This window comes from Schistocerca americana, chromosome 6 (assembly GCF_021461395.2).
Source record: "Schistocerca americana isolate TAMUIC-IGC-003095 chromosome 6, iqSchAmer2.1, whole genome shotgun sequence".
NCBI classification, from domain to species: domain Eukaryota; kingdom Metazoa; phylum Arthropoda; class Insecta; order Orthoptera; family Acrididae; genus Schistocerca; species Schistocerca americana.
Window position 1 is genome coordinate 230,241,066 of NC_060124.1, and position 26,266 is coordinate 230,267,331.

The window sequence follows — 26,266 nt, forward strand, 5'->3', positions numbered from 1 at the left end:
TACTCGCCCCGTTTCTGATATCTCATATTGATATCCAATTGAATATAAATATCTTGAAATACGACAGTCTCGGCCGCAAATTGTTTTATTTATTTACTAGCAATGAGGCGTTTCGCTCTTGTGGGGCACCTTCAGATTAACCTATGGGGCGTTAAATAACATTGTAAGGCATAAGTATGTTACAAACGGCAAGATGGCGATAGTATGAAGCAAAGTTCGAGGCTGTGTAGCCGTGTCTACAACTAACAATAACTGTGAAATTACGTGAGAAGTAATGTGCTGAGCCAAATCCGTCCTTTAACGCCAGCATATGGGATTTATTTAATTTATTATTTTCCGTGTATGTAATTCTGCTGCGCAACCGCTTTTCTTAAGTGCGTTGGTCAACCACTTCTAACTACCTTGATGTCTGTACTACGGTTGTATGTTCCTGTGGCCGGCTGCGAGGTCTGACGTATCTTGTGTTCTCGACCGCATCATTATTATTTACATTTCGTCCGCTGTACAGAACGTTCCACGTTGTGTACGCTGGAACGTGGATGGCTCCATATTAGGTAAGCCATAATTCCATGGTTCCTCTTTCCAGTAAATATTGTAATTATGCTTGGATTTCATTCCCGATTTCAGGTTTATTATGCTTTTATTTCCCTAATGGCGATAACAGAATGACGTTTCCTTATTTTTATCTTAATGCCGTATGCTGGCAGTAAAGGACGGATGTTGGCTCACCACATTACTTCTTACGTAAATTCACAGTTATAGTTAGTTGTAGAGTCGGCTGCACAGACTGTAACTTTGCCTCATACTACCCCCATTCCCCTGTTTTTAATGTACCTGTGCATCACAATGTTATTTCACATCCCTAAGTTAATCTGAAGATGCCCGATAAGGCCGAAACGCAATAAATGGATAAAACAATTTGCAACCAAAACAGTCTTATTTCAACAAATTCATAACCGGTTCCTGTGCCAGACGCCACATGGAATGGAATCAATTTTACTTCAATATAAATAAATAATAATAAAGAACATTGAAGAGTTCCGCTGCTTCAATAAACCACTGATATAAATTTCCTGTGTTTTTTCCTACACCATTTCCGTAGAGAGCTAAGTAGAGTCCTCGGAATCGGGAAGGGTGAAAAAGATCTTCGGTAGTATCGTTATATGCATTTGCCTCAAGCGACTAAGGGGAACCACGGAAAACTCAAATCTGAATGGTTCGGCGGAGATTTGAAGCGATGTCCTGCCGAATAGCAATTCAGCATCTGACCACTGCGCGACGTCGCTCGGTGGGTTCCTTCACCAGGGACGCGGAAGATTACCGCTGTATCTCAGCTAGCGTACAGTTTCGTATTATTTCTATCAATAAGACTGTGCAGCTGTAATAGCAATATGGCGCAGTGTTTGTTATCGTTTTAACGACAACGACACAGAACTGCCAGTAAAGTCCTAGTTTAAAGTAAATCTAGCACATCTATTTTCCAAAGAAATATTGTAGTTTACCTGATCAGCTCATTTACGGTGTGAACTTCGAAAGTACAGAGGTATTGGGGACAGTAGAATCACACTGACCAAGTGATGTTTTTTCTTTATTAGAGCTTTTCGCGTTTATGAACGGAAGAAAATATAAATTTTCATATCAAACTGACTGATCCTTCTGAAAAAAAAAAACACTATCTTCTGTATAAACATCTCAGTCTCTCACTTTAGAACTGATCTACATTAAAAAATACATTCTGCTATACTGATCCAAATGAAAAACAACATTTGGATAGTTGTGGCTCGAAGTTATGCCTCTGATTTAGAGCCAAAGCTGAAGCAATCCAACTGCAAGCTATTATTCTGATTGCAGTTCGTGTAACCTGCAATATTAAAGTCAAAATACGAGGGCTGACTGAAAAGGTGATGCCTCCATCTTAGTAACTGTTCAACAGTTGGCAGCATTGGTATGCGGCAGGTACTGGCTTGTTCCGTAGCCTCTTCTCTACAGCTCCAGTTGGCGGGAAGCCTTAGCATTGAACGGTTGTGCTGTAACAGTGTAAAGTATGGAACCCTGCGCAGACGGTCCGTCACTGCGATGTAAACAACGTGCTGTCATTGAATTCTTGACAGCAGAAGCTGTCACCCCAAAGGAGATTCATCAGAGAATGAAAGCAGTTTATGGTGATTGTGTTGATGTGAGTACTGTGCGTCGTTGGGCGAGTAAGTTTAAATATGTTGAGGCGAGATCATCTGACCTGCGTGACAGACAAAGAGTTGGACGTCCTCTGATAGCAACTACCGAGTTTCACAAGCAAAATGTTGACAGATTGATTCAGGACGATCGTCGTATCACTCAGAGAGAAATTACAAGCACAATCGGCATTTCACAAGAACGTGTGAGTCACATTATAGCTTTGCTTGGCTATCGGAATATCTGTACACGACGGGTACCCCGGATGCTGACTCCTGAAATGAAAATGCACTTGCTTGAAATTTGTCAGGAACTCCTCTCGCGTTACGAGAATAAAGTTGACACCTTTCTCCAGTCAATTGTGACAGTAGACGAAACGTGGGTACACCATTACGACACAGAGACGAAACGTCAGCCTATGGAATATCGACACAAAGACTCGCCCCAGAAAAATAAATTCAACACGCAGCCCTCAGCTGGAAAAGTCATGGCCACAGTTTTCTGGGACGCAGATGGTGTTATCCATGTTGATTTCCTTGATCGTGGAACAACAATAAATTCAGAGCGTTACATCAAAACGCTTCGAGCGCTGAAACGACGGCTAACAAGATCCCGAAAAAAAGGATATGTCTTCCTGCAGCATGGCAATGCCAAATCACACATTTCACGTGCCACCGTATCAGAACTTCAGAGACCGAATCTCACCACCGTATGGCACCCTCCATACCGTCCAGATTTAGCACTGTCTGACTTCCATCTGTTCCCGATAATGAAAGACAATCTGCAGGGACAACATTATGCTTCTGATGAAGACGTTGAGAGAACTGTGAGACTGTGGTTGCGGAAACAGTGTGTCGATTTCTTCCGTGACGGCTTTAGAAATCTTCTTCATCGTTGGCAGAAATGTACCAATTGGATGGTGATTATGGAAAGTGAATATTGATAATTAAAGATCACATTCTAAGGATTATTTCTGCGTTTTATTTATTAAAATATTCTCATCCAAACCCAATTAACGAAGGTAGAGGCATTATTATACTTTTCATTCAACCCTCGTAGGTGCAAGAGAAGAAGACAGACATCTTAACGCCTCAGGCATGGCTGGACCTCGTGCGTGGCTGTTTGAACCGTAAACCTTTCATAGTTCGAGACATGATTGAAAAGTTCCTCCATTTTGAAAGCGTATCAGATCACTACAAAGACTACCAAACTGTTTTCGAAGAGGGTGCAAAGATATAACAAATGCAGGAAATAAAGTTCTTCTAGGACTCAATCTTTATGCATTACAGGAAAGGACAAACTGATTGACCCCAAATATAATGAAACAGACTTGCAGGAGTTTCTGCTAAGCCCCCGAAATTATATACGTACATAGGATATGGCAGCAAAGCCAGTGCCATACAAAAAGATGCAAGACGTACAAAGAATTCGGAAATTTGTTCTATCAGTTCTACCTATGTGCCATCAGTTCTACCTATCAATTCTGAATCCACCCAAAAGAGGAAGGGGCGATGAGGCTGCCCTCCAGATCTGGAGAGGATTAAGTTTAATTACCTCCTTAGATCTTCGTTGTTTCGATGTAACGCAACTGTAATATTATTTGTTCGTACCAAAGTGATCCAAGTGAATTATTTAACGCTGAAACTAAACTGTTTGTATCTCCAAATAAAAAGGTATCAATAAAACATTTTTTATTTACGCTAACGTACAACACTCCATTAAAGATTAAACCATAAAAAATGACCAGTTTCCTTAAAACAAACACAAACACGTTTCCCTTGTTTTCTCGAAATGATGAGAATGCCACTTTGATCAGTATGGTTCTACTTTCGCCAGTTAAACATCGTCTTTAAACTCGTTGTCTTGGACAGGGCGTCTGCCTGGCACAGCGCACTAGTCCATCAATAGCGTGCCTGCAGAACGTAAATAGGGCTCTATTGTGTACTCGTAGCAACTCCTCGTATCAAAGTGCGCACTGACAACCGCACTTGTATTTAAATGTTTCATGTGCCTATTTCTGACGACTGTCGGCACACTGCTCCTGCCTTTTCAGTACGTTTTCGCATAAAGAAGTATTGCGTTTGTCTTGGACATTCCGGCACGTAGACGTAGTGAAAACACAGAAGCTTTTTTTTTTTTTTTTTGTGGTTTTAGGGCGCACAACTTCAATGGTCATTAGCGCCCTGACTACGTTAAGAATGCACCGCGAGGCACAAGTTTAAAACGACAACTAAAGGGGAAAACACGATAAAAGACAGACTGACAGGCATAGGATTAAAAAACAGCATCATCAAATGTCCTTAGAGAGGTTTGTCAAATTGATAAAACGAAGAACACGAGCAGCTGCCCATGGGTCATCCGCTAAAATGGCATCTAAAGTACACGGCAGGTTAAGATCTTGACGCAGTGTGTTAAAATCCGGACAGGACATTAAAATGTGGCGGACCGTCAGCAATTGCCCACATGGGCAGAACGGCGCCGGCGCAGCCGTCAGCAGATGGCGATGGCTGAACCGGCAGTGTCCAATGCGTAACCGGGCCAAAACGACCTCCTCCCGCCGAGAAGGGCGGGAGGAGGACGTCCAAGCCGCGGGAAGAGGTTTCAAGGCCCGAAGCTTGTTGTCTGTAAGTGCAGCCCAATCGGCATGCCACAGCGATAAAATGCGCCGACAAATGACCCTGCTACAGTCTGATGAAGGGACACAACAAGAAGCTGTCCGAGTCTGGAGGACCGCAGCCTTGGCCGCGGCATCTGCAGCTTCGTTCCCAGGGATATCGACATGGCCAGGGACCCACATAAAGCTAACCGGAGAACCGACGTCCACCAGCTGCTGAAGAGAGCATTGGATCCGGTGCACAAAAGGGTGAACCGGATACGGATCACTGAGGCTCTGAATGGCGCTCAGGGAATCTGAGCAGATGACATAAGCAGAATGTCGGTGGCGGCAAATGTAAAGAACAGCCTGGTAGAGGGCAAAGAGCTCAGCTGTGAAGACCGAACAATGGCCATGGAGCCGGTATTTGAAACTTTGTGCCCCGACAATAAAGGAACACCCGACCCAGTCATTGGTCTTTGAGCCATCTGTATAAATTAAGGTCATATTGATGAACTTTGAACGAAGTTCAACAAAACGGGAGTGGTAGACCGAACCGGGGGTAACCTCTTTTGGGAGCGAGCTGAGGTCAAGGTGAACGCGGACCTGAGCCTGGAGCCAAGGTGGCGTGTGGCTCTCGCCCACTCGAAAGGTTGCAGGGAGTGAAAAATTAAGGTGTTGAAGGAGGCGACGAAAGCGAACTCCAGGGGGTAGCAGGGCAGAGACATACAACCTGTATTGACGGTCGAGAGAGTCGTCAGAAAAGGAACGATAAGACGGGTGGTCGGGCATTGACAGTAGCCGACACGCATACCGACAAAGCAGTATATCGCGCCGGTAGGTGAGTGGCAATTCGCCAGCGTCAGCATGAAGACTCTCTACGGGACTAGTATAAAACGCTCCAATCGCAAGTCGTAAACCTCGATGTTGTATGGAGTTGAGGCGGCGTAAGATGGATGGCCGTGCAGAGGAGTATACGAAGCTCCCATAATCCAGCTTGGAGCGGACGATCGACCGATATAGACAAAGCAGGACGGTTCGATCCGCTCCCCACGACATACCACTGAGAACGCGGAGGACATTTAAAGAACGGGTACAACGGGCAGCCAAATATGACACATGTGGAGACCAGCTAAGTTTGCTGTCAAATGTAAGACCTAAAAATTTTGTTGTCTCCACGATTGGGAGAGCAACGGGACCGAGTCGTAAGGACGGTGGGAGAAACTCTTTGTAGCGCCAGAAGTTAATACAGACCGTCTTCTCGGCAGGAAAACGGAAGCCATTGGCGACACTCCAGGAGTAAAGACAGTCAAGAGAACGCTGAAGACAGCGCTCCAGGACACGTGTACACTGCGCGCTGCAATAGATGGTAAAATCGTCCACGAAAAGGGAGCCTGATACATCAGCTGGGAGGCAATCCATTATTGGATTGATTGCGATGGCGAGGAGAGCGACGCTCAAAACTGAGCCCTGTGGCACCCCATTCTCCTGGCGAAAGGTGTCTGACAGGACAGAACCCACACGTACCCTGAACTGTCGATTCATTAAAAAAGAACGAATAAAAAGACGGAGGCGACCGCGAAGGCCCCATGTATGCATGGTGCGGAGAGTGCCCGCCCTCCAACAAGTGTCGTAAGCCTTCTCCAAATCAAAGAACACAGCCGCGGTCGGGCGCTTCCGCAAGAAGTTATTCATAATGAAGGTCGACAAGGTAACCAGATGGTCAACAGCAGAGCGGCGCCTACGAAATCCACATTGTACATTGGTAAGTAGGCGTCGAGACTCGAGCAGCCAAACCAATCGAGAGTTAACCATTCGCTCCATCACTTTACAGACACAGCTGGTAAGCGAGATGGGTCGATAACTGGAAGGCAAGTGCTTGTCCTTCCCCGGCTTAGGAATCGGTACAACAATAGACTCGCGCCAGCATGCGGGAACATGTCCCTCAATCCAGATGCGATTGTAAGTACGAAGAAGAAAACCTTTACCCGCAGGAGAAAGGTTCTTCAGCATCTGAATATGAATAGAATCAGGCCCTGGAGCGGAGGACCGTGATCGGCCAAGTGCGTTTTCGAGTTCCCGCATGGTGAATGGGGCATTATAACTTTCACGATTCGAGGAGCGGAAGTTAGGTGGCCTAGCCTCCTCTGCCTGTTTGCGGGGGAGGAAGGCAGGGTGGTAATGAGCGGAGCTCGAAACCTCGGCGAAAAAGCGGCCGAAGGCATTGGAGACATCCTCAGGGGCCACAAGGACGTCATTCGCGACCCTCAAGCCAGAAACTGGTAAGTGGACCTTAGTGCCAGATAGCCGGCGCAGGCTACCCCAGGCAACAGAAGAAGGAGTAAAACTGTTGAAGGTGCTTGTGAAAGCAGCCCAGCTGGCTTTCTTGCTTTCTTTGATAATACGACGACACTGAGCACGTAATCGTTTATAATTGACACAATTCGCCACTGTAGGGTGGCGTTTAAAGGTGCGTAAAGCACGCCGACGAGCACGTAAAGCGTCTCTACATGCTGCAGTCCACCAGGGGACCGGTACGCGACCTGGAGAAGAAGTAGGGTGAGGGATGGAATATTCAGCAGCAGCGAGAATGACTTCCGTGAGGTGTGCGACCTGACGATCGCAGCTGGTGAAGGTTTGATCCTGAAAGGTCGCCCTGGAAGAGAAGAGCCCCCAGTCTGCCTTGGAGATGGTCCAACTAGAGGAGCACGGAGAGGGGGTATGCTGCAGGAGATGGATAACACACGGGAAGTGGTCGCTCGAATATGTATCAGAAAGTGCATACCACTCAAACCGGCGTGCACGTTGGGGAGTACATATAGAGAGGTCTAAATGGGAATAGGTGTGAGATGTGTCCGAAAGAAAAGTAGGGGCGCCAGTATTGAGGCAGACAAGATTGAGCTGGTTGAAAAGGTCTGCTAACAGGGAGCCCCTCGGGCAGGATGCTGGAGAGCCCTAAAGGGGATGGTGGGCATTGAAGTCTCCAGTTAACAAAAATGGTGCAGGTAGCTGAGCAATAAGTTACATCATGTCTGCCCTGGTAACGGCAGTTGACGATGGAGTGTAAACGGTACGAATGGAAAATGTAAAAGTTGGGAGAGTAATGCGGATGGCGACTGCCTGCAAGCCGGTGTGCAACGTGATGGGATCGTAGTAAATATCATCCCGGACCAGCAACATAACCCCTCCATGAGCTGGGATACCTACCACAGGGGGTAGGTCAAAACGCACAGAGGTGTAGTGTGCCAAGGCAATTTGATCGCATGGGCGTAGCTTCGTTTCCTGGAGGGCTACGACGAGCGGACGGTGCAAGCGGAGCAGCAACTTCAAGTCCTCTCGGTTGGAGTGAATGCTGCGAATATTCCAGTGAATAAGTGCCATCGTAAGAAGAAAAGGAAGATGAAAGAAGGGGTCACCTCGAAGGCCGCTGAGGGCCTGGCTTCGAGCGAGCACTGCCGCCGCTATCAGTAGGCGGACAGTCATCGTCCATTGGGCAGATGGCCGGGAGGGGGAGCTTCCTCCGCCGGTGAACGGCCAGATGTTCGGCTACCAGCGGTGCGGCCAGGCGAAACGGATGACGGCCGGGGGCGGCAACCGCTGGGTGGCGCAGGAGAAGAAATGCGCCGTGGCGGAGAAGCAGAACTGTGCTTCCTATGAGCCTTCTTGGAAGGACGTTTGGTGGAAGTACCGATCGAAGGCTGGGAGGTCGAGGTACGTAGGAAGTCTGCACGGGACGGTTCCTTCTTGAAGGCCCGTGCATCTGACTTCTGGGTCATCGTCTTGGCAGAAGCTGATGAAGGTGCTTGCGTCTAAGGGGTGACGGGAGGAAGAGGAGACGTCGACCGGGCGATCTTAGCACTGGCCGAACGGACGACCGTGGTGCTGAAGGTCAGATCGCATGTCTGGGTTGCCACCTCCCTGGTAGTCCGAGGAGAGGCGAGGACAGTACTGTATTTCCTCGCTGGGAGCAGCGTGGGCTTCCTACTAGCCAATAGCTTGCGAGCAGACGAGGTGGACACTTTATCCTTGACCCGAATTTCTTGGATACAGCGTTCTTCCTTATAGACAGGACAGTCGCGGGAGGACGCGGCATGGTCACCCTGACAGTTCACACAACGAGGAGACGGAGGTGGGCAGTCACCCTCATGGGCATCCCTGCCACAAGTGACACATTTAGCCGCATTGGAACAAGAGTGCCGAGTGTGATTGAAACGCTGACACTGGTAGCAGCGCGTAGGTGTCGGGACATAGGGGCGAACAGAAATAACCTCGTAGCCCGCCTTGATGCGCGATGGCAGCTTAACACTATCGAAGGTCAAGAAAAGTGTCCGGGTCGGTACAAGGTCATTGTTGACCTTTTTCATGACCCTATGGACAGCCGTCACGCCCTGCTCAGCGAGGAATGATTGAATCTCCTCGTCAGTCAATCCATCGAGGGAGCTAGTATAGACCACACCACGAGACGAATTCAAAGTTCGGTGAGCCTCCACCCGCACAGGGAACGTGTACAGGAGTGTGGCCCGAAGCAGTTTTTGCGACTGAAAGGCGCTCTCAGTTTCCAGTAATAAGGTACCGTTACGCAACCTGGTGCAGGATTTGACAGATCCGGCTATGGCATCTACACCCTTCTGGATAACGAAAGGGTTGACAGAGGAAAAATCCTTTCTGTCCTCAGATCGAGAAACGACGAGGAACTGTGGGGCAGGCGGTAGTACTTTTGACACTGGTGGCTGGTCACGTTTCCGTTTTTGGGCAGAAGTCGAGACAGATGGAGTGAAATCCATTGCGGAGGAATCCCCCATGATTGCCAGCGTCTCCGATGGCGCGCTCCTTCCTTGTGGGGACCCTCTCAGAGGGCACTCCCGCCTTAGGTGAATGTTTACACTTCAGGTCACACCTCCCGAGAAACAGACGGAGGGACCAATCGGCATGGTCAGAAGGTATCAGCTCAGGCAATCACCCCTCCCCGGGCCTGGCCTTTACCAGGGGGTATGCGCGTGCCTTACATGTGTACCCAGGGCGGGGAATTACGCGTTACCCCGTCACCGGCTATGCGTGCGAACGCGTGGGTCGGCCTTCAGGCACGCACAGGGAGGAAGGAAGAAGAGGAAAAAGAAGAGAGAGAGGGAGAGAGAGAGAGGACAGACTGTCTCAAACGCCGAGGCGGAGACCAGAGAAGGCAATGAGAAGAAGGCAATGAGAAGAAGGCAAGGAGAAGAAGGCAAGGAGAAGAAGGCAAGGAGAAGAAGGCAAGGAGAAGAAGGCAAGGAGAAGAAGGCAAGGAGAAGAAGGCAAGGAGAAGAAGGCAAGGAGAAGAAGGCAATGAGAAGGCAAGGAGAAGAAGACAAGGGAAAGAGTAAGGAAGACAGTGAGGTGGAAAAGAGCAAAGAAAGGAACCAACCAAAGGAAGGAAGAAACGAGAAGTGAAAAAGCAAAATGACCGCAAATAGAGGTCGTGGAACCGTCCGTCTCCGGACGCAGGCGCTAACGACCCCCTTGAGGGGGCGGGACTCCTTTTAGTCGCCTCTTACGACAGGCAGGAATACCTCGGGCCTATTCTAATCCCCGGGCCCGCAGGGGGGACACAGAACCTAAAATATATGGCTATTCTACAGTTGCAGCAGAGTTTGAAGTAAACCATGACAGTGTTAATATGCACGGCCAGTATATCGAAACTAAAACACAGTGTACATAGAAATATGAGAGACAGTCCGGAAGAACATTCTGCAGTACATATTCTCACACAGCTCTGTTGAGCCGTTACTAACGTAGAAAAATAACCGCAGGAAAAGACTCTCACTGAAAGAATCTAATAAGAGTAAAAGAGAAATGAAAGGTCTCCCAAACCGACGTACTAATACTGAAATCCTTAAATGCTCCGTCCATTAACAAGGCCATATCTCACACCGGAAAGAACAGTGACACAACTCAAAAATGCAATACTTGAGAAAATTCGACTTCAAGAATTACTTCTATAAAACTAATATTGAAATAATAAGCTTCCTTTAAATTTCAAGTTAGTATTGTTGGCATTTAAAACCACTATATATTTAAGATAATTCTCATTATTGTTCCGACTCACTTGCATACTTTTTATTTTTAATTCCTTTACATGTTTCGATCACATTGGATCATCTGCAGGTCTAAGTAATTGCGCCAGCAACCCCTCTTGTCTACTCAGCATAACATATCAGCGAACAGTACTCATATGTTGTGCTGAGTAGACAAGAGGGGGCTACTGATGCAATTACTTAGAGCTGAAGATAATCCAGTGTGATCGAAACATGTAATCGAATTTAAGAAGAGTGTGCAAGTGACACGGAACAATAACTGAGAATTATCTAAAATATATACTCGTATACAGCTGCTGAATTCTCTCATACGATTATGTAGACTATAGTGATAATTCCACTATGTTTTTCGTGCATGACGGGACACTTCACATGTACTTTTCAGTGACATAAATTAAAATTGCCATTCGGCGTCTCACTTTTCTTGCCGGGGCACGATATGCTGAATTATTTAAATAGGGAAAAACATACCTTCACAGCACCATTCGTGTTGAAAACAGTCAAACTTACACTATTCCACAGTGAGCTGATAAGGCCTAGCAATATACTACGTCCATTTTTCTGTTCTACCTTCGACAGACGACAATAGAAGTTTATATAAAAATTATTTTATTACTGGAAGTTATCGCCACTTATTGTTCCTTTTCGACCTAATCACTAACGTTTCCGACATCTTTCGTACCTGTGGATAAGCTTTCAAATACCCTCGTCAAAAAATGTTGCCGCCAATAAATTGAAATGAGTCTTGACGTTTCCCTGAAGCTCCTGTTAGTTTGGAAGCGCTACCCTCCTAGCCACTTCTTCAGCTCATGGAAAAGATTGAATGCACTCGGCGCTAGGCCGGGATGTATGGAGGATAGTCGAAAATGTCTCATCGAAACTGCTCAAGGAGCCGTTGTGCTGCTCTAGCAGTGTGAAGCCGGGCGTTGTCATGAATCAGAAAAATTCCAAAAGTCAGCATGCCAGTTCTTTTGTCTTGAATGGCTCTCCGTTCACAGTTCGACGAATTTCTGCTGCAATATTCCCTTCCATGACTAACTCGAGTTTGTTACTTTTTCCCCAGAGCTGGTTACCTATCCGAAGGAGGAATTGGGAACTTATAATTTATATGAGAAGATTGAAGACAAAACCTCAAACGGATGGACGAAGTCAAAACTCCAGTCATCGCGAACAAACACGAGCCGTCAGGAAGAAATGTACAAGAAAGAGATCGAGTTAAGTATGTGAAGTCGAAACAAGAGTATTGCCTAAGCCTTGAAATAATGAAGAAGATGAAGAATGAGAAGATTTCCTTCTGCTTGCAGACACGAACAACAGGCTTCGTCTCCGGTCGCATCTCCCACGAGTCGCGCGCAGTGCACATTTATTTGGGAATTTCTCTAAGTGGACGACGGTGCTCTTCCAGAAAATTGTTTATAGGTGTTCTGAACACTTACAGTTGATTCCAACTGATCCATTATGCGTCGCATTGGTTGGCGTTCGTGAGGTTAGTTCTAAACTGAGTACGCAATTCACAGCTAGCATTTTTCGTAAGATTTCAGAACAATATTCCTTTCGCCAACATTTAGTCAAATTTCTATCATTATTCCAAGTTAGCTATGCCTTATAAACAAGAGAAACAGACGGTTCAGAGATCAGTACACCCCTTGAGACATCAGTAGAAAGAAAGGAGTTGTTCAGAATAAATGTAAAATTTTTGGGACATACCAAAAGTCACAAACTAAAACCTTTGAATTCAGATTAAATTCGATAGTAAAATAGCGTCGACTGTTCTCAGGTTGGCTACTCAAACCTAAAAAAAAAAAATTCCTGAGAATTCCAAGAGTGAGGAGCCAGATGGTGTCGAGAAGCTTCTGATAAACTGATGGCCGGCCGTTGTGACCGAGCGGTTCTAGGCGCTACAGTCTGGAACCGCGCAACCGCTACGGTCGCAGGTTCGAATCCTGCCTCGGGCATGGATGTGTGTGATGTCCTTAGGTTAGTTATGTTTAATTAGTTCTAAGTTCTAGGCGACTGATGACCACAGAAGTTAAGTTGCATAGTGTTCAGAATCATTTGAACCATTTATATATATATATATATATATATATATATATATATATATATATATATATATTATAAATTGATGGTGAGCGGAGGGGAGGGGGGAGCAGCAGCATACCACAGTAACGACTTTTCTTACCTCTCAGCTGAACAGCATACTAGCCATAAGCAGTAGTTTAAGCGCAGTTTTTAAACATCAATAATTTATAGATAATAGTTTTCATATAATTAACAGGCTCTGAAATACTAAGTATTTTAAAAGTTATGATTTTTATACTCGATAAGATTCAGTTTCAGTAGGTTTAAAAGGCAGAATTCATTGAGATTTTCTGAAATTCCTGAAATTCCCTGGGATTTCCCTTATTTTTTCGGGTTTTTCAGAACAATTATTGCCTTTCTGGTAATATAGAATTCTGATAAAGAAATGGTGTTTCTTTAATGGTCATGAATTGTTTTGTGAAGCGCTGGTGGGACATTTAATGAAGTTAATAACCGAAAACGAGTTTATTCCACCAAAAAACTTCGATTATCATACGTCTGTAGCTACGATATGTCGCCCGAACAACAAAATGTTCGCGGAATCGTGGCAACAGTGCGATAAAGCTGTCGTTCTGCGCATGCGACACGTGAATGTTTCGAGTATGAGCACCGACTTTAACTCGGGTAACTATGTATGAAATAGCAGCAAATTTTCTTAAACTGCGAAGAGTGGGCAAACTTTTGTTGAAAGCATCAGCATCACAAGCACGTTTGTTGGCAGCCATCTGAAGAAGTTAGTGCAACGTATGCCGTAGAAGCGGAGAAAAACACGAGCTTCATGTTGATACTAAATATTCTCCTTTGAAGAGGACCTAAATCAATTTGGATAAACGCATGAGGTGCCTGTACTAGTTAAATATGCTTAGTGAGTTCAAGCGTACTTGTAGAAGCACAGGCTGTGGTCAAATGTTCGGGTTGGGGGTTAAGGGACTAAACAGCAAGGTCATCAGTCCCTCGTTCATGGGATGTTCATCTGGAGCAGTGACATCATTCAGCGGTCTGACTGGATTGTCACAGTACGCAGGAGTGGTGAAGTTGAGGTACTGAAAGCAATAATGATGCAACAGAAGAGAACTGTATGAGAAATAAAATTAAACAAGTCACGTCGTTCTGTTGGCCAAAAAGCGTTGTATGCGTTGAGTACCGCTGTTGCAAACTCTCGACGAAAAAATAAATGCGGAAGAACATAGCAATGCACGGTTTAGGCGCAGCTCGCGGGGAATTTTGCTCAGATTTTCTGACCATGAATGGAACTTGGATCCACATTCAGATCCTGAGATGAGACAATTAAAACGACGGACAAGGCCCTGTGAGACTTCTCCAGATAAAGTAAAGGATGTTCGGTCGTGCTGAAAGCTGTCAGACACTGCTTTTGGAGATTCTCTGACGTAATCCCGGTAGATCACTGGGACAAAGCCACAGTCACAGCTGTCCCATACTGTTATTCGTTTTCATACTGTGAGACAGGAACTGATTGGGAAACGACCAGGTCTGCAAAAAAAGAAAGTGTTCTTTGTACATCACGCTGCTCCTGCCACTCTATCAGCAATCACAATGGCAAGACTGGAATTGGCTTCTTATTCTCTTTCGTCTCCTTACTTAGTACCAAATTAGATAAATGATTTTGTGAAAAGGAATTTTCTTCAAACGAGTGGGCGCAGTATTTTGCTGAGTTAAAAAATATTTTTCTGATATTGTAAACTCGCTGGATGAAGTATGTATTCGCCGAAGGAGACTATCGTGAAAACCAATTGTATTTTCCTTGATCTATTACTGTTACCTGGTACACACAATTTTAATTTAATTTGAGGTCCACGTAGGTGTTGAAGGTGGTTGTAAGTATCAACAGAATCGAACCCGATGCTGAATGTGATATTACAACCGTAAATCTTTTTCTAAATGCATGAAACAAATTAACACACGCTGGTTAAAATTTGCAATCACAATTCACGTATTAAAATACAAAATAGTCCCTTGGAAACGTTCCATGTTACTTCCAGAGTCAAACAAGGAGATGCTTTGTCACCATCACTTTTCCACCTCATATGAAGCAGATCATAAGGAAAATAAAATAATAACAGGCGGCGATGAGTTCTCGGGCTTCCAGCCGGGTGGCGGTGTCTTCAAACAGCGACGTTTCGACGAGTGACATACTCATCATCTTCGCCAGAAGATGATGAGTATGTCACTCGTCGAAACGTCGCTGTTTGAAGACACCGCCACCCGGCTGGAAGCCCGAGAACTCTTCGCCAGCTGTATACGCCGGGAAAGCATACACTCACAAAATAATAACAACTTGGAACAAAGCTATAGGACAGTTTTAACATACTGGCATCTGCAGATGACATCGTAGTTTTAGGAGAAAATGGACAAGAAATTAATTCACTCACTGCAACATTCTACGGGAGCTTATTTTGAACAGGACTATAAATTAATGCCAGTAGAATCAGATAGTTGAATGTCTCGCGACAAACTAAAGAATTGTCTTAAAATTTGTGCAGAGAAAAATCAAAACAGTGACTCAGTTCACTTATCTTGAAACCTTGTTAAAATAAATAAATAAATAGTAGATTAAAAACAACCATTATGTATTATCTCTCATTACTGCAGGTATTAAATAGCAAACTTATTTCGAGATATTCAGAGATTCGCATATATAAAACTCTTGTCATAACTGTTCTGACAAATGCTGGTGAAACATGGGCATTAACAAAAGCAGAAGAAACAAAATAAAGAATCTTTGAAAGGAAAATTTTGAGGAAGATATTTGCCAGAATTCAAGATAAGAACGCAGCGGAATGGAGAATATTAACAAAACGATAGATTTTATCCATTATCAAAGGTAGGAGTTCGTTGGGCTGGACACGCTCCAGAAGAGAGGAAGATCTACGAAGCATGCACATAACATCAACGTAGATGACCTCTTCGAAGACCAAGACTATCCTACTTCGACATCACAGAAAATATAAAAATCTTAGATGTGATGAATTGTAAAATTAAATAATTAAATGCCAAAAGAGAACTACCTGACAAAACATTTTGATGTCAGCATCAAAGAGCTTTCATACTCTGTGATGCTTCCTAATAATAATAATAATAATAATAATAATAATGAGTGTAAATACATAATTCCTGGCATGACGGTGTTCCCGATGAAGACTAGACATGTTACAACAAAAATGTACGAGGAATTGATAGTAACAGCTGATACGGTGAGTAAAGACAAAAGCTGCTTTGCAATTGTGACACTACACGAACATACTACATTAAAGTGGCGTCGTGGTCGGCACATGACGGATGGATGGATGGATGGATGGATGGATGGATGGATGGATGGAAGAAACAAGCACTAAGGTTTAACTTCCCGTCAACATCACGCAACACGAGCTTCACAGTACGGAGTTATCGTCACAAGAAGAAATTTTTTACGACTATGGTACAAAAAAAACCTGTTGATTGTTGATAACTTAATTTTACTCACTGCAAGGAAAATACTTTCAGAATGGTCCTGGTATGCTCAGAGATTTATGAGCTTTCAGTGCACGGCATAAACGAAGAAATACTGCGGGAATAATCTGAAGCTAAGCTATGTTGACGTACTAACTGCAGAAGTATTTAAACTTTGAACGTACAGGCCTAAACTTTGGTGGACAAATTAATTACGTTAGCAGAAGGCTCCAGGAACGGACGCTGCTCTGCATAGCTGGCACATAGTTTGAACTCTGAGCAATGAATTAATTGCGCAGGCGGTGACAAATGATTCGATGAAAGCGTGTGCTGGAAGTACAGGTATGCGCGCTGCTGGTCCTTACTGACTAGTTTCTAATAGGGAGCGCATGGGTCAGAAGTTTCCATTGCGCCCGCTGCTCTCCAGCGATAAGTGCGGAGAGCTAAATGGTAGCGACAGCACAAAAATATTCTCGCTCTGCGTTACAAGCATATCTGGGGAATTCCGAGCTTCAGTCAATACAATTGGTAAACTGGAAGCAGTCCTAGGTAAAAAGACAAACATTCCTATTTTGGGTGATCATCGTTGTAAGCTCGCTCCTTTTAACGATCATTTACTAAAGCGTCTTTCAACAGCATTCAATAACTGATTCATAAATTTTTTGTAAATGCTAGTGCCAACATTTGACTGTAATAATTTTTATTTCATTGTTACACCATCCAAATTTCACAAATCTTTAAATTATTATATACATATAAGCGCTGACTTTGTAGATACAACACAACACGCATATAAAGTATTTAGTATTACTCCATCATACAGCTTGTCCTAGATGTCACTAATTGAAAGAATAACCTACTGATTTAACTACTGAACTTTTAGATATTGTTAATAACCAAGAACTATTGTTTTACACTTCAGAAAATACTTTACATCGTACATTTATTTTCTTATGGAATTTTATCATTTTCTTAACGTACATGCAAATTGTGAAGTACATTTTAATGAAGTAAATGCTCAAGCAGCTTTACAATGCGTGTTATAGATAGAGGTAACATATTTTATTAGTATTTCAGTAAGTTTTATAACGTGGACGCAACAGAAGTTTTATTTATATTTGTCAGATATGGATCTGAGTACAATTACCTTATGAATTTTGGTTTCCCCCCACGCCGTCCTTTGAGCACCCACTTCTTCAGACTACCCTCTCCCTTTCATTCCCTCTCCCTCCCTTGCCGCCTACACCACCGCCAACCACATCCAGTTTGAATAATGTCTCGTGTTCTGCTGATTCCACAGCTGCATCCACATTCCTTCTCTCTCCCCACTATTTCGCATCTTTTTTTTTTTCTTTATTGTGATTTTAAAACCCGTAGAACAGGTAGGCTGGCAGCAGCACAACACGCCGCTCTTCAGCCAACGATAGTACAATGATAAAAACAGAGAAGACACAGGAGTTGGAACAAAACGGCGGGGAAAAAACAGTAGACACATGAACATAAAAAAACATGAAGCCGTTCACACTCGATGACAATCCACACTACAAACTGTTGACACGAAGCATAAACACTGAAGATGTCGATGGCACTGGTGACCGATGGAGTGTGATGGTGAACACTGAACATTAAACACGACGGCACACACGAGACACTGATGGCGATGATCTCCGGCGCGCGAATGTCCACTTGCGTGTGCGAGTCCAGGGACCTGCCAACAGGGGAATAAGGGTGAGGTGGGGAAGAGGGGAGAACAAGGATGCCAATGGCTGAGGAGATGGGGGTAGCAGGAGAGGGACAGGGAGGGGAAGCCTGGGGAGGAGTGGGGAGAAATGGAGGAGGGAGGGAAGAGGGAGAGAAGGGAGGGAGGGTACCCAAAGGAGCAAACACAGGAAGAGGGTGGATCAAAGTTGGTAGGAAGGGTAGATGGAGGGGAGGAGGGCATCATCAGGGAGAGGGAGCTGGCGGAAGCCACCTTGGGAGAGGGTAAGGAGGGTGGAGAAATGGAGACCGGGTGGGACGTGGAATACAGGCGCGGCAGCGGGCAGGGGGTGGGAGAGGATGAGCGAGACAAGCAGGTGAGGAGGATCGAGCTTGCGGGAGGTGTACAGGATCTGTATCCTTTCAAGGAAAAGGAGGAGGTGGGGGAACAGAATGAGATCGTACAGGATCCGCGTGGGGGAGGGGAGACGGATGAGATAGGCGAGGCAGAGAGCATGGCGTTCAAGGATTTGAAGGGATTTATAATAGGTAGGGGGGGCGGAGATCCAGGCCGGATGGGCGTAACAAAGGATAGGGCGGATGAGGGATTTATAGGTGTGGAGAATGGTGGAGGGGTCCAGACCCCACGTACGGCTGGAAAGGAGCTTGAGGAGACGGAGTCGGGAGCGTGCCTTGGCTTGGATTGTCTGGAGATGGGGGGTCCAGGAGAGTCGACGGTCGAGGGTGACGCCAAGGTACTTAAGGGTGGGGGTGAGGGCGATAGGACGGCCATAGATGGTGAGATAGAAATCAACGAGGCAGATGGAAGGGGTGGTTTTGCCTACAATGATCGCCTGGGTTTTGGAGGGATTGACCTTCAGCAACCACTGGTTGCACCAAGCAGTGAACCGGTCAAGATGGGATTGGAGAAGGTGTTGAGAGCGCTGCAGGGTGGGGGCAAGGGCAAGGAGGGCGGTGTCATCGGCAAACTGGAGAAGGTGGACGGGGGGTGACGGCGGCAGCATGTCCGCTGTACATAAAAGGTACAGAAGGGGGGAGAGGACGGAGCTTTGGGGCACACCAGCGGAGGGAAAAAAGGTGTAGGAATCCGTGTTATGGATGGTGACGTAGGAAGGACGATGGGAGAGAAAGGAGCCGATCAGACGGACGTAATTAATGGGAAGGGCGAAGGTTTGGAGCTTGAAGAGGAGACCAGAATGCCATACGCGGTCGTAAGCACGTTCGAGGTCCAGGGAGAGGAAGATTGCAGAGCAACGGGAAGTAAGCTGTTCGGAAAGGAGATGAGTGAGGTGAAGGAGAAGGTCGTCGGAAGAGAAGGACGGCCGATAGCCACACTGGGTAACCGGAAGGAGGCGGTGCTGGCGGAGATGCTGGTGGATGCGGCGGGTGAGGATAGATTCCAGGACCTTGCTGAAGACCGAGGTAAGGCTGATGGGATGGTAGGAAGAGACGGCGGACGGCGGTTTACCAAGTTTAAGGAACATCAGGATACGGGAAGTTTTCCACAGGTCGGGGTAGTAATCGGTGGACTGGACTACATTGTAGAGCCTGGCCAGGATGGAGAGGAAAGAGACAGGAGCTTCACGAAGGTGACGGTAGGTGACTCGATCGTGACCAGAAGCGGTGCTGCGTTTCGTGCGGAGTGTAGCAATGAGATCCTGTGTAGTGATAGGGGCATTGAGTTCCGTGTGTGTCATGTTGTCCAAGTACTGGAAACCAGGTGCGAGGGGAGGGACAGAGGTGTCAGTTCGATCGCGGACATCCGGGAAGAGGGAGTAATCGAACACTATTTCGCTACCATTGCGTTGTGGCTTTAATGGTCGATTGTGTGGTGTGAGGGATTTTTGAGAGCAACTGTGTACTGCTGTAGCAATTTGTAACAATACATATTACCACTCGGCTACATAGTGCACCACGTTTTACATAACTAACTGTATTACAAGGTAGAAGCTGTTATGTACTAGTGTATGCAATGACAATCTATTTATCACGCAAAGTAATCAGTTCAGTACCTTGTCCCGTAACACAGCACAGATTGCATTGTGCAGGATGTGATATCTTTCAGGCGCTCTTTGGAAGAGCGTTTCTTCTATGTCTTTGTCAGTAGTCGTTCAGACACAATTGTGTGGCGCATACCTGGTTATTTGTTAGCAGTTTCATATAACAGCTGTGCTGTAGGGTCCAGAAATGACTGTTTTCAATAAATTTAGAAGTTTTAGAGACGTTCTCACTTCTGCTAATGACAGATCTGCCCTATATAACCAGTTACACTGTTTTTCATGGTGTGTTGTATGAAAGGAGAGACGGTTAGCACTCCCCTAGACAAGGATGGAACACATATAAGGTTGAGGCACCGCTGAGTTATCAGCGCTTGACCCATTTTAGCCCCTATCACTGCACAGGATCTCATTGTTACACTCCGCACCAAACGCAACACCGCTCCTGGTCACGATCGTGTCACCTACCGTCACCTTCGTGAAGCTCCTGTCTCTTTCCTCTCCACCCTGGCCAGGCTCTACAATGTAGTCCTGTCCACTGGTTACTACCCTGACCTGTGGAAAACCTCCCGTATCCTCATGTTCCTTAAACCTGGCAAACCGCCGTCCGCCGTCTCCTCCTACCGTCCCATCAGCCTTACCTCGGTCTTCAGCAAGGTCCTGGAATCTATCCTCACCCGTCGCATCCACCAGCATCTCCGCCAGCACCGCCTCCTTCCCGTCACCCAGTGTGGCTTTCGGCCGTCCTTCTCTTCCGACGACCTTCTCCTTCACCTCACTCATCTCCTTTCCGAACAGCTTAATTCCCGTCGCTCCGCAATCTTCCTCTCCCTGGACCTCGAACGTGCATATGACCGCGTATGGCATTCCGGTCTCCTCTTCAAGCTCCAAACCTTCGCCCTTCCCATTAACTACGTCCGTCTGATCGGCTCCTTTCTCTGCCGCCGTCCTTCCTATGTCACCATCCATAACACCGATTCCTACACCTTTTTCCCCTCCGCCGGTGTGCCCCAAGGCTCCGTCCTCTCCCCCCTTCTGTACCTGTTGTACACGGCGGACATGCCGCCGCCGTCACCCCCCCGTCCACCTTCTCCAGTTTGCCGATGACACCGCCTTCCTTGCCCTTGCCCTTGCCCCCACCCTACAGCGCTCCCAACGCCTTCTCCAATCCCATCTTGACCGGTTCACCGCTTGGTGTAACCAGTGGTTGCTCAAGGTCAATCCTTCCAAAACCCAGGCGATCATTGTAGGCAAAACCACCCCTTCCTTCCGCCTCCTTGATTTCTATCTCACCGTCTATGGCCGTCCCATCGCCCTCACTCCCACCCTTAAGTACCTTGGCGGTACCCTCGACCGTCGCCTCTCCTGGACTCCCCATCTCCAGACAATCCAAGTCAAGGCACGTTCCCGCCACCGTCTCCTCAAGCTCCTTTCCGGCCGTACGTGGGGTCTGGACCCCTCCACCATCCTCCACACCTAAAAATCCCTCATCCACCCTATCCTTTGTTATGCCCATCCAGCATGGATCTCTGCTCCCCCTACCTTTTATAAATCCCTCCAAATCCTTGAACGCCATGCTCTCCGCCTCGCCTATCGCATCCGTCTCCCCTCCCCCACGCGGCTCCTCTACGATCTCATCCCCTTCCCCCACCTCCTCCTTTTCCTTGAAAGGATACGGATCCTGTACGCCTCCCGCAAACTCGATCCTCCTCACCCGCTCGTCTCCCCGATCCTCTCCCACCCCCGCCCGCTGCCGCGCCTGTATTCGCACGTCCCACCCGGTCTCCATCTCTCCACCCTCCTTACCCTCTCCCAAGGTGGCTTCCGCCAGCTCCCCCTCCATGATGATGCCCTCCTCCCTTCCATCTACCCCTCCTACCAACTTTGATCCTCCCGCCCTCCTCCTGTACTTATTCCTCTGGGCACCCTCCCTCCCTCCTCTCCCTTTTCCCTCCCTCCACCTTTTCTCCCCCCCTCCTCCCCCGGGCCTCCCCTCCCCTGTTCCTCTCCTCCTGCCCCCGACTCCTCAGCCATTGGCATCCTTTTTCTCCCCTCTCCCCCACCTCCCCCTTCTACCCCTCTTGGCAGGTCCCCGGACTCGCACACGTTATGTGGACATTCGCGCGCCGGAGGTCGCCGCCATCAGTGTTTTGTGTGTTTAGTGTTTAGTGTTTAGTGTTTAGTGTTCACCGTCCCCTCCATCGTTCACCAGTGCCATCATCATCTTCAGTGGTTGTGCGTCGTCTCATCAGCTAGCAGTGTGGATTATCGACGAGTGTGAACGGCTCCGTGATTGTCTCTATGTGTCTCCTGTTTTATTGCCCGCCGCTCTGTGACTTATGTGTCTTCTCCTGTTTTTGCTGCTTGTGTCTTCTATGGCTGAAGAGCAGCGTAGTGTGCTGCTGACAGCCTGCCTGTTGTACAGGTTTTAAAATAACAATATAGTAAAAAAAAAAAAAAAAATTTTTCATGATTGCCCCGCCCCAACCTTCCATCCTCTTGCATTTCCTTCCTCTGCCTTTTCCCATTCCCCCTTGCGCCTGCCCTGCCATCCCCCCCCCCCCCCCAATCTGCCTTTGGCTATGGTGTGTCATCTTTGTGCCGACAGTTTCGTGCAGTGTTTACAGTGTTGTGTCTCTTTTCTGAAGTGTTGTGAGCGGAAATCATACTGTCGCTGGGTGTGGTTTTTATATCTCCTGCGGACAGAAACCAGACTGTCGTCGTGTTTTTTAATTGTCTGTTTACTATTTTACCTGTCTGCTTCCTCTGTATTTTATTAGCATTGCCAACCCTTTGTTTTATGTTTTAACTTTCCACAATTTTCCGCCGTTTTACAATTTAAGTCACAGCTTTATCGCCTGCTTTTATTGTTTCTTATCTCCTTCTTACGTTTTAAAAAGTCCGTAGGCTGAAGAGTAGCGTACTAAGCTGCTGCCAGCCCGGCCCACACACCTCCATGCCCGAGGCAGGATTCTACCTGCGACCGTTGCGGTCGCGCGGTTCCAGACTGTAGCGCCTATAACCGCTTGACGACAACGGCCGGCTGGTAGATATTCACTTTGGCTTCCATGCGACCTATGGTAGTAATCGAAGGCACCATGACAGCTGCAAACTACACTACTGGCCATTAAAATTGCTACACCACGAAGACGACGTGCTACAGACGCGAAATTTAACCGACAGGAAGAAGATGCTGTGATACGCAAATGATTAGCTTTTCAGAGCATTCACACAAGGTTGGCGCCGGTGGCGACACATACAACGTGCTGACATGAGGAAAGTGTCCAACCGATTTCTCATACACAAACAGCAGTTCGCCGACATTGCCTAGTGAAACATTGTTGTGATGCCTCGTGTAAGGAGGAGAAATGCGTACCATCACGTTTCCGACTTTGATAAAGGTCGGATTGTAGCCTATAGCGATTGCGATTTATCGTATCGCGACATTGCTGCTGGCGTTGATCGAGATCCAATGACTGTTAGCAGAATATGGAATCGGTGGGTTCAGGAGGGTAATACGGAACGCCGTGCTGGATCCCAACGGCCTCTTATCACTAGCTGTCGAGATGACAGGCATCTTATCCGCATGACTGTAACGGATCGTGCAGCCACGTCTCGATCCCTGAGTCAGCAGACTGGGACGTTTGCAAGACAACAACCATCTGCACGAACAGTTCGACGTCGTTTGCAGCAGCAGGAACTACAGCTCGGAAACCATGGCTGCGGTTACTCTGACGGTGCATCACAGACAGGAGCGCCTGCGATGGTGTACTCGACGACGAACCAGGGTGCACGAATGGCAAAACGTCATTTGTTCGGATGAATCCAGGTTCTGTTTACAGCATCGTGATGGTCGCATCCGTGTTCGGCGACATTGCGGCGAACGCACATTGGAAGCGTGCATACGTCATCGCCATACTGGCGTATCACCTGGCGTGATGGTATGGGGTGCCATTGGTTACAAGTCACGGTCACCTCTTGACGGCACTTTGAACAGTGGACGTTACATTTCAGATGTGTTAAGACCCGTGGCTCTACCCACCATTCGATCCCTGCGAAACCCTACATTTCAGCATGACAAATCACGACTGCATTTTGCAGGTCCTGTACGGGCCTTTCTGGATACAGCTGCCCTGGCCAGCACATTCTCCTGATCTCTCACCAATTGGAAACGTCTTGTCAATGGTGGCCGAGCAACTGGCTCGTCACAATACGCCAGTCACTACTCTTGATGAACTGTGGTATCGTGCTGAAGCTGCATGGGCAGCTGTACCTGTACACGCCATCCAAGCTCTGTCTGACTCAATGCCCAGGCGTATCAAGGCCGTTATTACGGCCAGAGATGATTGTTCTGGGTACTGATTTCTCAGGATCTATGCACACAAATTGCGTGAAAACGTAATCACATGTCAGTTCTAGAATAATATATTCGTCCAATGAATGCCCGTTTATCATCTGCATTTCTTCTTGGTGTAGCACTTTTAATAGCCAGTAGTGTAAGAAGAACTCATCACGAGCCACCTGCATCCCTTCATTCTATGCGTCTTCCCGGACAGCGATAGCATGTTCCAGAAGGACAACTGTCCTCGACAACAGGGTCAGGAATTTGCTGCAGTGATCGGTGGAACAAGGTAGTGAAGTCACGCAGACGGCCACAAAATTCGCTGATTTGAATCCGATGGAACACATCTGGGATGCTGTCGGGCGCCAGTTATGCGCACACAAACCACCGGCACGTAATTCACCGGAACTGCGTAAGGCGTGCGTAGGCATCTGGCGCCACACACCTCCGGGAACTTATCACGGACTTATCAAATCCATGTCATGCAGAATCACTGCTGTATTTGTGTTTCAGAGGTGGACCAACACGCTATTAATAAGGTGTTCATGATGTTTTGGCTCATCAGTTGTAACATCCACGCCTACATTTTATTCGAAATGATATTCGAGACAGCATTGTGTGTGGAATGTGAATGAACATTAATCGTGTTCTCGTGATATTAATAAAAAGCAATTCATCGTTAATAAAATACGATACTGGCCATTAAAATTGCTACACCAAGAAGAAGCGCAGATGATAAACAGGTATTCATTGGACAAATATATTATACTAGAACTGACATGTGATTACATTTTTACGCAATTTGGGTGCACAGATCCTGAGAAATCAGTACCCAGAACAACCACCAGAACAACCACCCAGAACGGCCTTCATACGCCTGGGCATTGAGTCAAACAGAGCTTGGATGGTGTGTACAGGTACAGCTGCTTATGCAGCTTCAACACGATACCACAGTTCATCAAGAGTAGTGACTGGTGTATTGTGACGAGCCAGTTGCTCGGCCACCATTGACCAGACGTTTTCAATTGGTGAGAGAACTGGAGAATGTGCTGGCCAGGGCAGCAGTCGAACATTTTCTGTATCCAGAAAGGCCTGTAGAGGACCTGCAACATACGGTCGTGCATTATCCTGCTGAAATGTAGGGTTTCGCAGGGACCGAATGAAGGGTAGAGCCACGGGTCGTAACACATCTGAAATGTGACGTCCACTGTTCAACGTGCCGTCAATGCGAACAAGAGGTGACCGAGACATGTAACCAAGGGCACCCCACACCATCACGCCGGGTGATACGCCAGTATGGCGATGACCAATACACGCTTCCAATGTGCGTTCACCGCAATATCGCCAAACACGGATGTGACCATCATGATGCTGTAAACAGAACCTGGATTCATCCGAAAAAATGACCTTTATCAAAGTCGGAAACGTGATGTTGGAAACTTTCCTCATGTAGGCACGTTGTAGGTGTCGCCAACCTTGTGTGAATGCTCTGAAAGCTAATCATTTGCATATCACAGCATCTTCTTCCTGTCGGTTAAATTTCACGCATGTAGCACGTCATCTTCGTGGTGTAGCAATTTTAATGGCGAGTAGTGTATATTCGCAGTTGTCTATATGGACAACCCTCAGCTGTATAATGGAAGAATGATAATGGAAATCTGTGCCCGATCGGGACTCGAAACCGGATTTCTTGCTAATCACGAGTTGTCGCGTTACCATCAGGCTATCCGACCAAACTTCCATGTTGTCAACCACGTGTTTCCACCCAGTACTCGTACATCCATTATGTATATTCCGTACATGCGAGACATTTTACTTGACAGTCGCTTGCCTGGTGTCGGCG

The 26,266-nt window shown here is 46.8% G+C and overlaps 1 protein-coding gene and 1 non-coding gene across 2 annotated transcripts in view; one reads left to right on the forward strand and one right to left on the reverse strand.

Moving 5' to 3' along the window:
- The window catches only part of LOC124619611 (apoptosis-resistant E3 ubiquitin protein ligase 1), a 656,004-nt gene that overhangs the window by 542,037 nt on the left and 87,701 nt on the right, over positions 1 to 26,266 (reverse strand). The gene's annotated exons all lie outside the window — the stretch shown is intronic.
- Positions 20,369 to 20,468, forward strand: LOC124620924. The gene has a single exon (XR_006980428.1). It is a non-coding gene; the product is annotated as a U6atac minor spliceosomal RNA (small nuclear RNA).